We start from the raw sequence: 13945 nt of genomic DNA, 5'->3' as shown, positions 1-13945 counted from the left end.
CTTCGACCATCATCAGTTATTTTACTCCCTAAATAGCAAAACTCCTTTACTACTTTAAGTGTCTCATTTCCTAATCTAATTCCCTCAGCATCACCCGATTTAATTTGACTACATTCCATTATCCTCGTTTTGCTTTTGTTGATGTTCATCTTATATCCTCCTTTCAAGACACTGTCCATTCCGTTCAAATGCTCTTCCAAGTCCTTTGCTGTCTCTGACAGAATTACAATGTCATCGGCGAACCTCAAAGTTTTTACTTCTTCTCCATGAATTTTAATACCTACTCCGAATTTTTCTTTTGTTTCCTTTACTGCTTGCTCAATATACAGATTGAATAACATCGGGGAGAGGCTACAACCCTGTCTCACTCCCTTCCCAACCACTGCTTCCCTTTCATGCCCCTCGACTCTTATAACTGCCATCTGGTTTCTGTACAAATTGTAAATAGCCTTTCGCTCCCTGTATTTTACCCCTGCCACCTTCAGAATTTGAAAGAGAGTGTTCCAGTCAACATTGTCAAAAGCTTTCTCTAAGTCTACAAATGCTAGAAACGTAGGTTTGCCTTTTCTTAATCTTTCTTCCAAGATAAGTCGTAAGGTCAGTATTGCCTCACGTGTTCCAACATTTCTACGGAATCCAAACTGATCTTCCCCGAGGTCGGCTTCTACCAGTTTTTCCATTCGTCTGTAAAGAATTCGCGTTAGTATTTTGCAGCTGTGACTTATTAAACTGATAGTTCGGTAATTTTCACATCTGTCAACACCTGCTTTCTTTGGGATTGGAATTATTATATTCTTCTTGAAGTCTGAGGGTATTTCGCCTGTCTCATACATCGTGCTCACCAGATGGTAGAGTTTTGTCATGACTGGCTCTCCCGAGGCCATCAGTAGTTCTAGTGGAATGTTGTCTACTCCCTGGGCCTTGTTTCGACTCAGGTCTTTCAGTGCTCTGTCAAACTCTTCACGCAGTATCTTATCTCCCATTTCGTCTTCATCTACATCCTCTTCCATTTCCATAATATTGTCCTCAAGTACATCTCCCTTGTATAAACCCTCTATATACTCCTTCCACCTTTCTGCCTTCCCTTCTTTGCTTAGAACTGGGTTTCCATCTGAGCTCTTGATATTCATACATGTGGTTCTCTTCTCTCCAAAGGTCTCTTTAATTTTCCTGTAGGCAGTATCTATCTTACCCCTAGTGAGACAAGCCTCTACATCCTTACATTTGTCCTCTAGCCATCCCTGCTTAGCCATTTTGCACTTCCTGTCGATCTCATTTTTGAGACGTTTGTATTCCTTTTTGCCTGCTTCATTTACTGCATTTTTATATTTTCTCCTTTCATCAATTAAATTCAATATTTCTTCTGTTACCCAAGGATTTCTATTAGCCCTCGTCTTTTTACCTACTTTATCCTCTGCTGCCTTCACCACTTCATCCCTCAGAGCTACCCATTCTTCTTCTACTGTATTTCTTTCCCCCATTCCTGTCAATTGTTCCCTTATGCTCTCCCTGAAACTCTGTACAACCTCTGGTTCTTTCAGTTTATCCAGGTCCCATCTCCTTAATTTCCCACCTTTTTGCAGTTTCTTCAGTTTCAATCTGCAGTTCATAACCAATAGATTGTGGTCAGAATCCACATCTGCCCCTGGAAATGTCTTACAATTTAAAACCTGGTTCCTAAATCTCTGTCTTACCATTATATAATCTATCTGAAACCTGTCAGGCTTCTTCCATGTATACAGCCTCCTTTCATGATTCTGGAACCAAGTGTTAGCTATGATTAAGTTATGCTCTGTGCAAAATTCTACCAGGCGGCTTCCTCTTTCATTTCTTCCCCCCAATCCATATTCACCTACTATGTTTCCTTCTCTCCCTTTTCCTACTGACGAATTCCAGTCACCCATGACTATTAAATTTTCGTCTCCCTTCACTACCTGAATAATTTCTTTTATCTCGTCATACATTTCATCTATTTCTTCATCATCTGCAGAGCTAGTTGGCATATAAACTTGTACTACTGTAGTAGGCATGGGCTTTGTGTCTATCTTGGCCACAATAATGCGTTCACTATGCTGTTTGTAGTAGCTAACCCGCACTCCTATTTTTTTATTCATTATTAAACCTACTCCTGCATTACCCCTATTTGATTTTGTATTTATAACCCTGTAATCACCTGACCAAAAGTCTTGTTCCTCCTGCCACCGAACTTCACTAATTCCCACTATATCTAACTTTAACCTATCCATTTCCCTTTTCAAATTTTCTAACCTACCTGCCCGATTAAGTGATCTGACATTCCACGCTCCGATCCGTAGAACGCCAGTTTTCTTTCTCCTGATAACGACGTCCTCTTGAGTAGTCCCCGCCCGGAGATCCGAATGGGGGACTATTTTACCTCCGGAATATTTTACCCAAGAGGACGCCATCATCATTTAATCATACAGTAGAGCTGCATGTCCTCGGGAAAAATTACGGCTGTAGTTTCCCCTTGCTTTCAGCCGTTCGCAGTACCAGCACAGCAAGGCCATTTTGGTTAATGTTACAAGGCCAGATCAGTCAATCATCCAGACTGTTGCCCCTGCAACTACTGAAAAGGCTGCTGCCCCTCTTCAGGAACCACATGTTTGTCTGGCCTCTCAACAGATACCCCTCCGTTGTGGTTGCACCTACGGTATGGCCATCTGTATCGCTGAGGCACGCAAGCCTCCCCACCAACGGCAAGGTCCATGGTTCAGGGGGGGCTGAAGTGTATAGCTGTCAAGAAAATGAAATAAATTATGTGATTTGGTGAAGCTACAGAAGTAAACAATAACAAAAGTGAAGTGACAAAAGTCATGGGATACCTCCTAATATCGCGTTAGACCTCCTCTTCCCCCACCTAGTGGAGCAGCTCGACATGACAAGTAGTTGGAAGTCCCCTCCAGAAACACTGAGCCATGGTGCCTCTATAGCTGTCCATTATTGAGAAAGTGTTGTCCGTGCAGGATTTTGTCCACGAACCCACGTCCAGTATGTTTGTACCCATACAAGACACTAGTACCACTAAACGAGTCTTTGCTTCATCGCGTAAAGTACGAGAAGACGTGTTAGGGTTCAGATACATTGTCTGACAATTGCTAAGGAACGAAGACAACTTTCGACAGGCGTAATCGCAGGCGGTAATCGACGACATGAAACGCTGTACATACGTAATACAGGTGGAGTGGTATTTTTTAACGATAATTAGTATATTTTTCACCACATGGGGAGTAGAATAAAAGACATAAATAGCGTCCATGTTTTTTTACACAGGTCAGACTCACAACATAAAGGTCGATATCGGACTCTCAGTAAGGAATATGTCCTCCTTGGGCACTAGTGTGCATTTTGCACCCGTTACTCATCCTGGCTGTTGGGGAGTCCTCGGAGAATACTGCCCAATTCCTATCTCAAGGCTGTTTTCAGTTCTTACATGGTTCGGGGAGGGGGTTTTCTTTGAGAAGCACGTCTGCCAGGAGCATCCCATGTTTGACATATAGGATTTACGGCCGGGGACTGTGCAGGCCATTCCATACATTCAATCTCTTCGCTTTTCTCAGAGTGTCTGACACCTCATTCATTCCATGTGGATGAAATACGTCTGCCAAGAGCGTCCCAGGTTTGAGAAATAGAGTTTAGGGCGAGGGAGTATGCAGGCCATTCGATACAATCAATCTCTTCACTTTTCAGCGTGCCTGACACCTCAGCCATTCTATATGGGCGGGTAGTGTCGTCCATAAACAGGAAGTCGGGATCTACAGCATCCCTAAACAAACGGACGTGACCTAGGATAATCTCCCTGCAATAACGCTGTGCTGTAATGATACCTCGCACAGAGATATGCAGCCCTTTTCGGCCATTGTGCATAATGCCAGGCCACAACATAACGCCTAAGCCATATCGATGACATTTGTGGATATTCTGTGGTATGTAACGCATTAATTTCTCTCTGCGCACTAACTAGTTGCCAGAACCACTTGCCACTGTGAAGTGAGATTCGTCGGAGAACATCACTCTGGGCCACTGTTGCTGACTCACCAACGAACTCTTTCTCGACGATGACGTGGTTGAATTGGGATGTTATTTAAGAGGCTTCTGATCATACAAACCAGCCTAATTTAATCACCGTGAAATAATTTCTGCAGGGACACATGTACTGGTAGTGGTTGCAAGGTCTGCAGTTGTCTGGCTAGAAGCGAGAAGTCTATTCCTTTCCACCACAAGGGCTTCGTATCGATCCCCTTGCGATGTGATGGTCCGCCTAAGACCAGCGGCAATCGTTTACACCATCAGCGGTCTTTCTTAGTCGCGAGAAGACACTTTTGGACACATCCATTCTGTGGCCACAGTAGTGACGCTCTCACTCGCTTCGAGCCGTCCAGCTGCTAGTCCACTGTTGTTAACACTCAAATGATGTCTTTCGGGCACGTTGCCGTACCACACGGAGTGTCCCACACTTAATTGTTCCATAACGATCTTCGTCAAACACCATACTGCCGGAACTGTAGAATGCACACAGAGCATTTGTGTGCAGGAGTCGCTGCAATGAATATTCCCGCGCTCCACAGTTCCTTTTACTGTTATTGGTCGGATGTGGTACAGCAATTGTTGGTTATTCCATAGCAAAGGACAATTTTTCCTTAGGAAGCACCAGTTGTTGCTTAGCAGTTGTCAAGCAGTGTGCAACTTTTCAACATTAGCAAAACTGGGATACTAAGCAGAGAAACAGCTTTTAAATATGGATGAACTACGTTTGTTGGGAAAGACTAAGTCGTACACAATGAATCGTGAGGAGTGAAGTATAGTAATCTGGTCCCTCGCTCTACAGTCGTCGGAAACAGCCACTTCGGAAGCGGTGGTGAGGTTCTAGTTACGCTCGAGAGCGCCAAGGAAATGTCATTGATAGTAACACATTTTTAGGCAGTAATACGGAATTGTCTTCCAAAGTGCCACGCCATAGCTGGACTGGCGGAGCGATGCCTTGTGGGCGGTCGAAATCCAATGTTTGCTCGGACTGCAGTACGGCCAGTGCAACTAAGTGTCGGGTGGCGGCTGCTACGTCATGGGGCAGCCGTAGACCCGCGGATTCCGGCGGCCTTTCACTATGGAAGTTAAATATTTACAGATGATGCAAGACTACACTGGACTTGCAGTATGTCTGGGAAGGCGACAAGCGACTATGAGTTTCCGTTCTGACAGCAATCACTTTAACTAGTAAACCTTCCACTTGGCTACCTGGCCCATGCGTATGCTAATTGATTTTGCCCTTTGTGTTTTGTTGATAGCGTGCATTAGAGGTTATCACATTTATTAGAACTTAAAGTACTTGAATGCTTAAATACTATTAATGAAATGGTTATCTTGTCACAATTTTAGTCAATTGTTGATAGGTGATTAATATATCAACATGGGTTTGATCTTTTATAGAAGTTACAACAAAAGTTTATTGACGAAAAAACAGGACAAAAAAATACATGTTAAGCGTGATGACAAAATAAAATATGAACTAATGGCAGTACAAGTATGCAACAAACAACTAACATTCCCGGGTGGCGGCTTGTTGATAAAGAGTAAGGTTTGTCTGATTGCATTATTTACTCTGGCTCAAAATACGCATAATTTAAACTGAAACTATCTAACAGTGAATAGACTTTGATGGATTTATTCGACACAGAAGTTATACTACGTTGGTTGGTTGGCTGATATGGGGAACGGGACCGAACAGCGAGGACATCTGTCCAATTGGATTAGTGAAGGATGGGGAAGGAAGTCGGCCGTGAACTTTCAAAGGAACCATCCCGGCATTTGGCAGAAGAAATTTACGGAAATCGTGGAAAACCTAAATCAGGATGGCACGATGCGAGTTTCTGAACCATCATCCTCCCAAATGCGAGTCCTGCACGACATCGCTCGGTATTCTGCACTGGTGCAGCTGAGAACAAGTACTGAGACTGTCCTTCTGTTTGCCCTAACAAGCCGGAGCAGCAATACAAATCCTCTTTCTCGATGTGTGGCGCTGTCTCAGGTGACGGTCATGGTTCAGGTGTCTGAGAGAGACGACGTGTGGTACCTGTAATTTGCTATCGCGGCACGAAATATACGAAGTCGCGTCTGGCGATCTGCTTGATGGATCGCAATTACTCTCTAATGTAACCGTGAAATCTTGACAGAATCCAGCGTGTGACACTTCCATTTGCTGGTCATACAATAGACCAATTTGAATCACTTATACAACAGCGCACCCAAAGAGATCAAATGTCAAGTCGGCAGACCTGTCACGAGTAAGACTGTCCTTGGCACAGCGAGTTGTCAAAGATGTCCTCACCAGAGGCTCCCCAGTCAAAACCAGTGCTAATGCGAAGTCATGCTCAGGACAAGCGTCGCAAGTGCAACCCATTCATAAAAAGCTTAAGACCAGAATCCTCCCCAGAACGGTATCTGAATAAAAAGATCCACTCCAGGCTGGAGTCTGAATTGGAAGAGCAAGTTTCTCCTCTCCTCACTTTTCAGCAACTCTCGGTGAACTCCACCAAAACAGTCTTGCAACTAGCCCAATAAGGGTTTCATGCCAATCACAAGACGCCATGAGCTCCCTGCCTTCCCTCTAACTCATCTTCTCTACTCATAGGCCAATCCTAACCAAACTTAACGATTTTTTTCTCATTTCTGGCGAAGCAGCCAATCTCTTGGTCAAAAATTCGCATGCAGAGAGGAGAAGACGTTGTGTTCCCAACTTGTTTTTCCCAAGGCTACTTTAGGCAGCATGTTCGAGTTTTCATATAGCTCTAAATCATGGAGATCATTAACTGGACAGTCTTAACATTACAAAGTGTCCAACCAGGAGCCCTGGATAAACTAAAGAAGTTCTTTTGTGTTCGAACACAGATCGTTTCAGAGCTGCCAAAAATGTTGCGTTCGTTCTGAAATTGTTTGAAGGCGTGAGGCAGGCAAAGGGACGACACCACCTGACGGAATCCTTGATAGATTCTATTTGAAGATGGTATCCGTTCTTTCGGACATGTCCGATATTGCAGCTCTCGAAGAATGAAATTACAATGAAAACCAGACCATTAGCGGCTTACAGACGTTGATAAATATCAATGGGGACAGTTGAAAATCTGTGTTCCGACCGGGACCCGAACCCGGGATCTCCTGCCTACATGTCAAACGCTCTATCCAAATGAGCCATTTATTTTTTTAATTAGAATCACTTGGTACCATCATTACACTTCAACAGATCACAGTCAAATCATCATCTAGTATAAGATGCAAATGGGAGAAAAAATTAATTATAATAACAGAATAATAATAATAATGAAACGAGAACGTAGCCGACAAACCTCCACCAAGCTCACAGGATTATATAAAAAACAATTTTTATATGGTTTTGTACTATTTTTAAAATTTTTCTAATTTTGTGTTTTTATTTATTTTTATAGTTTGTGATAGAATCTAAAAGTAGAAGAAAAACGAAACCAGGTTACATTCGAAATAGCAGACTAAGAAAAATCCTAATTTGATTGCATGAATTGAAGACGCTCATGTGTATGTATTCTCCATCTATACACATTTTACAATAGAACTGGAGCGATGCTTAGTCAATACACAAATCAAAACGAAACAGGGAAACCAGGAGAGGACACGCCGAAGCAAATCAGGTGGGAACATATATAACAAAGAGAAAAACTTATCACAAGAATTAAATTAACCAACACCTTGCCGACGGAAAACAAGATTCAACATGGTGGCGAGCAGGTCTCGATATCGAGGCATTCACAAGCATGTCCAATAGGCAGTGATCATGTACTGCATGAAGTTCATGTGATCTTCCCCCTCGCATTCTACAACAAAATGAACGAAGTGTCCCAGCAACTACATAACAGTATGGGTTTTCATCTGCGGAAAGAGAGAAGAATCTGGGCGCAATATGATGTCCGCAGTGTATGCAGCCTCAGACGCTCGAGTAAGGAAGGCTAATTGTGTCCTGATCCACGACCAGTTTGCCATATTACCTCCACAAGTAAAGCGATGTCGCATCGTATCAGGGGACGTACAACGACTACATCAATCCGTTGCATTAATCCCAATACGGAAAAGTCGCTCGTTCGTTGGAATCAAGTTATTTATTACCTTATACCACGAGGACGCTAAGTGCATTGGCAAACTCAGAAGCCTGATATTGAAGCAAACTGTCGTCCAAGTTGTATGCGGCGATTCTCTTTCAACGAGGTTCGGGCAAAGAACTGCTTCCCATCGAGTCTTTAGGAATTTCATGGTGAGGACAGGTCCCCATAAGATGTCAGTCCCTAAACAGCTCACAGCAAGATAGAAGTCACGAATGTGTTTTAACTTATAATTTATTGGACCAACAGCAATAGAGGGTTCAAGGCTAGCAGGACGGACACAGAGAAATAAATGAGACATGAATGTGTGAGTTTCTTCAGTCAGCCTGAAAACAGTACGTCGCACATATATCACCTGCGTCTTCCTTCGTGTATCAGTCAGGTACAACCCCCAAAGGAACGAGGCTTCGTGATCACCTCATACCGTAAGCGAAATATATGTCTGTTCCATAAGAAAGACCAGACAGTTGTTATAGTTTCTTCGCCATCGTCGATGGAAGCGGATAAGCTTGAGCCACGTAATAAGCTTTGCATAATACGTATGTATCCAGTATTCCGACGGTCTGGAGCAGAGTAACAGAACGCGTTTCATGCTCTAGTATCGCTCTGTGAATGTTTTCCGTAAAGGACTTCCAGTTGAGCTTCGCTATTTTGAGTGGACAACGATCAATGATGATACCGGGAGACGTATCCTGATGCACCGCAGTAGCCCATGGAACAACCGCGTCATGCATTTACCTTAATTAGGTTTTGCACTTGAACTCCGACAAAAATCATCGATTAAAGCCTTCAGTCGAGGTATCTCAGCAGGATTTCGAAGCAGAAACATCACGTCATCGTGTCTGCGCGAACAGCTATAGTCCCGCCGGAAAGCGTCGAACCTGTCCGATGGGATTCTAGCATCCGCACGGTCAGTTTGCATACGCTGTTTCTGCCGACAGGCTATACTTGGTCCCTAATTTTATTCTCCTCGGGAGTGCTGTAGGCAACAAATGTAAGAAACCGTCGGCGGCTGAAGACGAAGGAACAGGAGGACAGACAGCTCGGAAGGAGCCACTTTGTGAGCAGGAGGGAATCTGGAAGTAACTTCTTCGCCACTCACCGTAGCACGGACGGGAGGTATCGTAGCATCGAGAGGAGCAGGGGACCCAATCGATGCGGAGCAGGTTGGCGCAGAAGGCACAGCCAATTCCTCACCATCACCATCCTGAGTGCGACGTTGCTTGTTTGTCTCCGTTATAGGTTCTACCCCCGAGCCAGTAGGATTCTGAACCTGTGGCGGAGATAAAGGCGGAAATTCATTAATACGATGAAACTTTCCTGGCAGATTAAAACTGTGTGCCAGACCGAGACTCGAACTCGGGACCTTTGCCTTTCGCGGGCAAGTGCTCTACCAACTGAGCTACCGAAGCACGACTCACGCCCGGTACTCACAGCTTTACTTCTGCCAGTACCTCGTCTCCTACCTTCCAAACTTTACAGAAGCTCTCCTGCGAAACTTGCAGAACTAGCACTCCTGAAAGAACGGATATTGCGGAGACATGGCTTAGCCACAGCCTGGGGGATGTTTCCAGAATGAGATTTTCAATCTGCAGCGGAGTGTGCGCTGATATGAAACTTTCCTGGCAGATTAAAACTGTGTGCCCGACCGAGACTCGAACTCGGGACCTTTGCCTTTCGCGGGCAAGTGCTCTACCAACTGAGCTATCGAAGCACGACTCACGCCCGGTACTCACAGCTTTACTTCTGCCAGTACCTCGTCTCCTACCTTCCAAACTTTACAGAAGCTCTCCTGCGAAACTTGCAGAACTAGCACTCCTGAAAGAACGGATATTGCGGAGACATGGCTTAGCCACAGCCTGGGGGATGTTTCCAGAATGAGATTTTCACTCTGCAGCGAAGTGTGCGCTGATATGAAACTTTCCTGGCAGTTGGTAGAGCACTTGCCCGTGAAAGGCAAAGGTCCCGAGTTCGAGTCTCGGTCGGGCACACAGTTTTAATCTGCCAGGAAAGTTTCATATCAGCGCACACTCCGCTGCAGAGTGAAAATCTCATTCTGGAAACATCCCCCAGGCTGTGGCTAAGCCATGTCTCCGCAATATCCGTTCTTTCAGGAGTGCTAGTTCTGCAAGTTTCGCAGGAGAGCTTCTGTAAAGTTTGGAAGGTAGGAGACGAGGTACTGGCAGAAGTAAAGCTGTGAGTACCGGGCGTGAGTCGTGCTTCGGTAGCTCAGTTGGTAGAGCACTTGCCCGCGAAAGGCAGAGGTCCCGAGTTCGAGTCTCGGTCGGGCACACAGTTTTAATCTGCCAGGAAAGTTTCATATCAGCGCACACTCCGCTGCAGAGTGAAACTCTCATTCTGGAAACATCCCCCAGGCTGTGGCTAAGCCATGTCTCCGCAATATCCGTTCTTTCAGGAGTGCTAGTTCTGCAAGTTTCGCAGGAGAGCTTCTGTAAAGTTTGGAAGGTAGGAGACGAGGTACTGGCAGAAGTAAAGCTGTGAGTACCGGGCGTGAGTCGTGCATCGGTAGCTCAGTTGGTAGAGCACTTGCCCGCGAAAGGCAAAGGTCCCGAGTTCGAGTCTCGGTCGGGCACACAGTTTTAATCTGCCAGGAAAGTTTCATATCAGCGCACACTCCGCTGCAGAGTGAAAATCTCATTCTGGAAACATCCCCCAGGCTGTGGCTAAGCCATGTCTCCGCAATATCCGTTCTTTCAGGAGTGCTAGTTCTGCAAGTTTCGCAGGAGAGCTTCTGTAAAGTTTGGAAGGTAGGAGACGAGGTACTGGCAGAAGTAAAGCTGTGAGTACCGGGCGTGAGTCGTGCTTCGGTAGCTCAGTGGTAGAGCACTTGCCCGCGAAAGGCAAAGGTCCCGAGTTCGAGTCTCGGTCGGGCACACAGTTTTAATCTGCCAGGAAAGTTTCATATCAGCGCACACTCCGCTGCAGAGTGAAAATCTCATTCTGGAAACATCCCCCAGGCTGTGGCTAAGCCATGTCTCCGCAATATCCGTTCTTTCAGGAGTGCTAGTTCTGCAAGTTTCGCAGGAGAGCTTCTGTAAAGTTTGGAAGGTAGGAGACGAGGTACTGGCAGAAGTAAAGCTGTGAGTACCGGGCGTGAGTCGTGCTTCGGTAGCTCAGTTGGTAGAGCACTTGCCCGCGAAAGGCAAAGGTCCCGAGTTCGAGTCTCGGTCGGGCACACAGTTTTAATCTGCCAGGAAAGTTTCATATCAGCGCACACTCCGCTGCAGAGTGAAAATCTCATTCTGGAAACATCCCCCAGGCTGTGGCTAAGCCATGTCTCCGCAATATCCGTTCTTTCAGGAGTGCTAGTTCTGCAAGTTTCGCAGGAGAGCTTCTGTAAAGTTTGGAAGGTAGGAGACGAGGTACTGGCAGAAGTAAAGCTGTGAGTACCGGGCGTGAGTCGTGCTACGGTAGCTCAGTTGGTAGAGCACTTGCCCGCGAAAGGCAGAGGTCCCGAGTTCGAGTCTCGGTCGGGCACACAGTTTTAATCTGCCAGGAAAGTTTCATATCAGCGCACACTCCGCTGCAGAGTGAAAATCTCATTCTGGAAACATCCCCCAGGCTGTGGCTAAGCCATGTCTCCGCAATATCCGTTCTTTCAGGAGTGCTAGTTCTGCAAGTTTCGCAGGAGAGCTTCTGTAAAGTTTGGAAGGTAGGAGACGAGGTACTGGCAGAAGTAAAGCTGTGAGTACCGGGCGTGAGTCGTGCTTCGGTAGCTCAGTTGGTAGAGCACTTGCCCGCGAAAGGCAAAGGTCCCGAGTTCGAGTCTCGGTCGGGCACACAGTTTTAATCAGCCAGGAAAGTTTCATATCAGCGCACACTCCGCTGCAGAGTGAAAATCTCATTCTGGAAACATCCCCCAGGCTGTGGCTAAGCCATGTCTCCGCAATATCCGTTCTTTCAGGAGTGCTAGTTCTGCAAGTTTCGCAGGAGAGCTTCTGTAAAGTTTGGAAGGTAGGAGACGAGGTACTGGCAGAAGTAAAGCTGTGAGTACCGGGCGTGAGTCGTGCTTCGGTAGCTCAGTTGGTAGAGCACTTGCCCGCGAAAGGCAGAGGTCCCGAGTTCGAGTCTCGGTCGGGCACACAGTTTTAATCTGCCAGGAAAGTTTCATATCAGCGCACACTCCGCTGCAGAGTGAAAATCTCATTCTGGAAACATCCCCCAGGCTGTGGCTAAGCCATGTCTCCGCAATATCCGTTCTTTCAGGAGTGCTAGTTCTGCAAGTTTCGCAGGAGAGCTTCTGTAAAGTTTGGAAGGTAGGAGACGAGGTACTGGCAGAAGTAAAGCTGTGAGTACCGGGCGTGAGTCGTGCTTCGGTAGCTCAGTTGGTAGAGCACTTGCCCGCGAAAGGCAAAGGTCCCGAGTTCGAGTCTCGGTCGGGCACACAGTTTTAATCTGCCAGGAAAGTTTCATATCAGCGCACACTCCGCTGCAGAGTGAAAATCTCATTCTGGAAACATCCCCCAGGCTGTGGCTAAGCCATGTCTCCGCAATATCCGTTCTTTCAGGAGTGCTAGTTCTGCAAGTTTCGCAGGAGAGCTTCTGTAAAGTTTGGAAGGTAGGAGACGAGGTACTGGCAGAAGTAAAGCTGTGAGTACCGGGCGTGAGTCGTGCTTCGGTAGCTCAGTTGGTAGAGCACTTGCCCGCGAAAGGCAGAGGTCCCGAGTTCGAGTCTCGGTCGGGCACACAGTTTTAATCTGCCAGGAAAGTTTCATATCAGCGCACACTCCGCTGCAGAGTGAAAATCTCATTCTGGAAACATCCCCCAGGCTGTGGCTAAGCCATGTCTCCGCAATATCCGTTCTTTCAGGAGTGCTAGTTCTGCAAGTTTCGCAGGAGAGCTTCTGTAAAGTTTGGAAGGTAGGAGACGAGGTACTGGCAGAAGTAAAGCTGTGAGTACCGGGCGTGAGTCGTGCTTCGGTAGCTCAGTTGGTAGAGCACTTGCCCGCGAAAGGCAAAGGTCCCGAGTTCGAGTCTCGGTCGGGCACACAGTTTTAATCTGCCAGGAATGTTTCATATCAGCGCACACTCCGCTGCAGAGTGAAAATCTCATTCATTAATACGATTATCATAACTGACTGTTTGTTCATTATAATCCGAAGCAGAAGTAGGCGCGACGGCGGGAGTGGAAGAAACAAGATCAGAAACCGTCAATTTGCGACGCTGCACTAAGGACGGCTTTAATACAAAAACCCTCCGTGGACAATTAGACCGAACGTGTCCACTTTCATTAAATAGGAAGCAGGTTCCCTCTTGGCCAGAATACATGACACGGACGCGGTAAGCATGCTCTAATACGCCCCTTCGTGCTCGTCCAAGCTGTCATTGGGACTTGCGGAACGAAATTATTCCTCAGAGGAACAGACACGGGAGAATGCCCACAGGACATCTTTGCAGTCCATCCATATTTACAGAAAGTACAATTTCACTGCGTGTACTCAGTGTAAGACACAGTAGCAGCTGTCACCATCTGGTGTGTGCAAGGACGCCTCAGAGGAACAGAATGATTGGATTATGAAACATCAGAATACTGGAAAACAGATTACATGGGATATCTTGGAACTGCCTCTTCGGTTTCCAGTGACTATAACAGGGACTATGGCTCTCAGTCCAATGTATCTTCTACTGTGTCATCGGATTCACCTTCCGAAATCCGTCCAACAAAGAAATTAGACTACGTGAGTACTATCCGCGGTTCCCCCATAATTAGTGACCTCGTCAAGCTGTTAGCTGCACAGAGTGGACGCACCAGTGCATAACAGTTATTCCAGCATGCTCAGCAA

The 13945-nt window shown here is 46.1% G+C and overlaps 1 non-coding gene across 1 annotated transcript; it reads right to left on the bottom strand.

The window, feature by feature from the left end:
- Positions 1-9781: 9781 nt before the first annotated feature.
- Positions 9782-9856, bottom strand: Trnas-cga (transfer RNA serine (anticodon CGA)). Its single transcript has one exon. It is a non-coding gene; the product is annotated as a tRNA-Ser (tRNA).
- Between the last annotated feature and the right edge of the window lie 4089 nt (positions 9857-13945).

This window comes from Schistocerca nitens, chromosome 1 (assembly GCF_023898315.1).
Source record: "Schistocerca nitens isolate TAMUIC-IGC-003100 chromosome 1, iqSchNite1.1, whole genome shotgun sequence".
Taxonomy (NCBI): Eukaryota; Metazoa; Arthropoda; class Insecta; order Orthoptera; family Acrididae; genus Schistocerca; species Schistocerca nitens.
The sequence above is the reverse complement of the archived record's forward strand: the minus strand, read 5'-3'. Positions and strand labels throughout refer to the sequence as shown.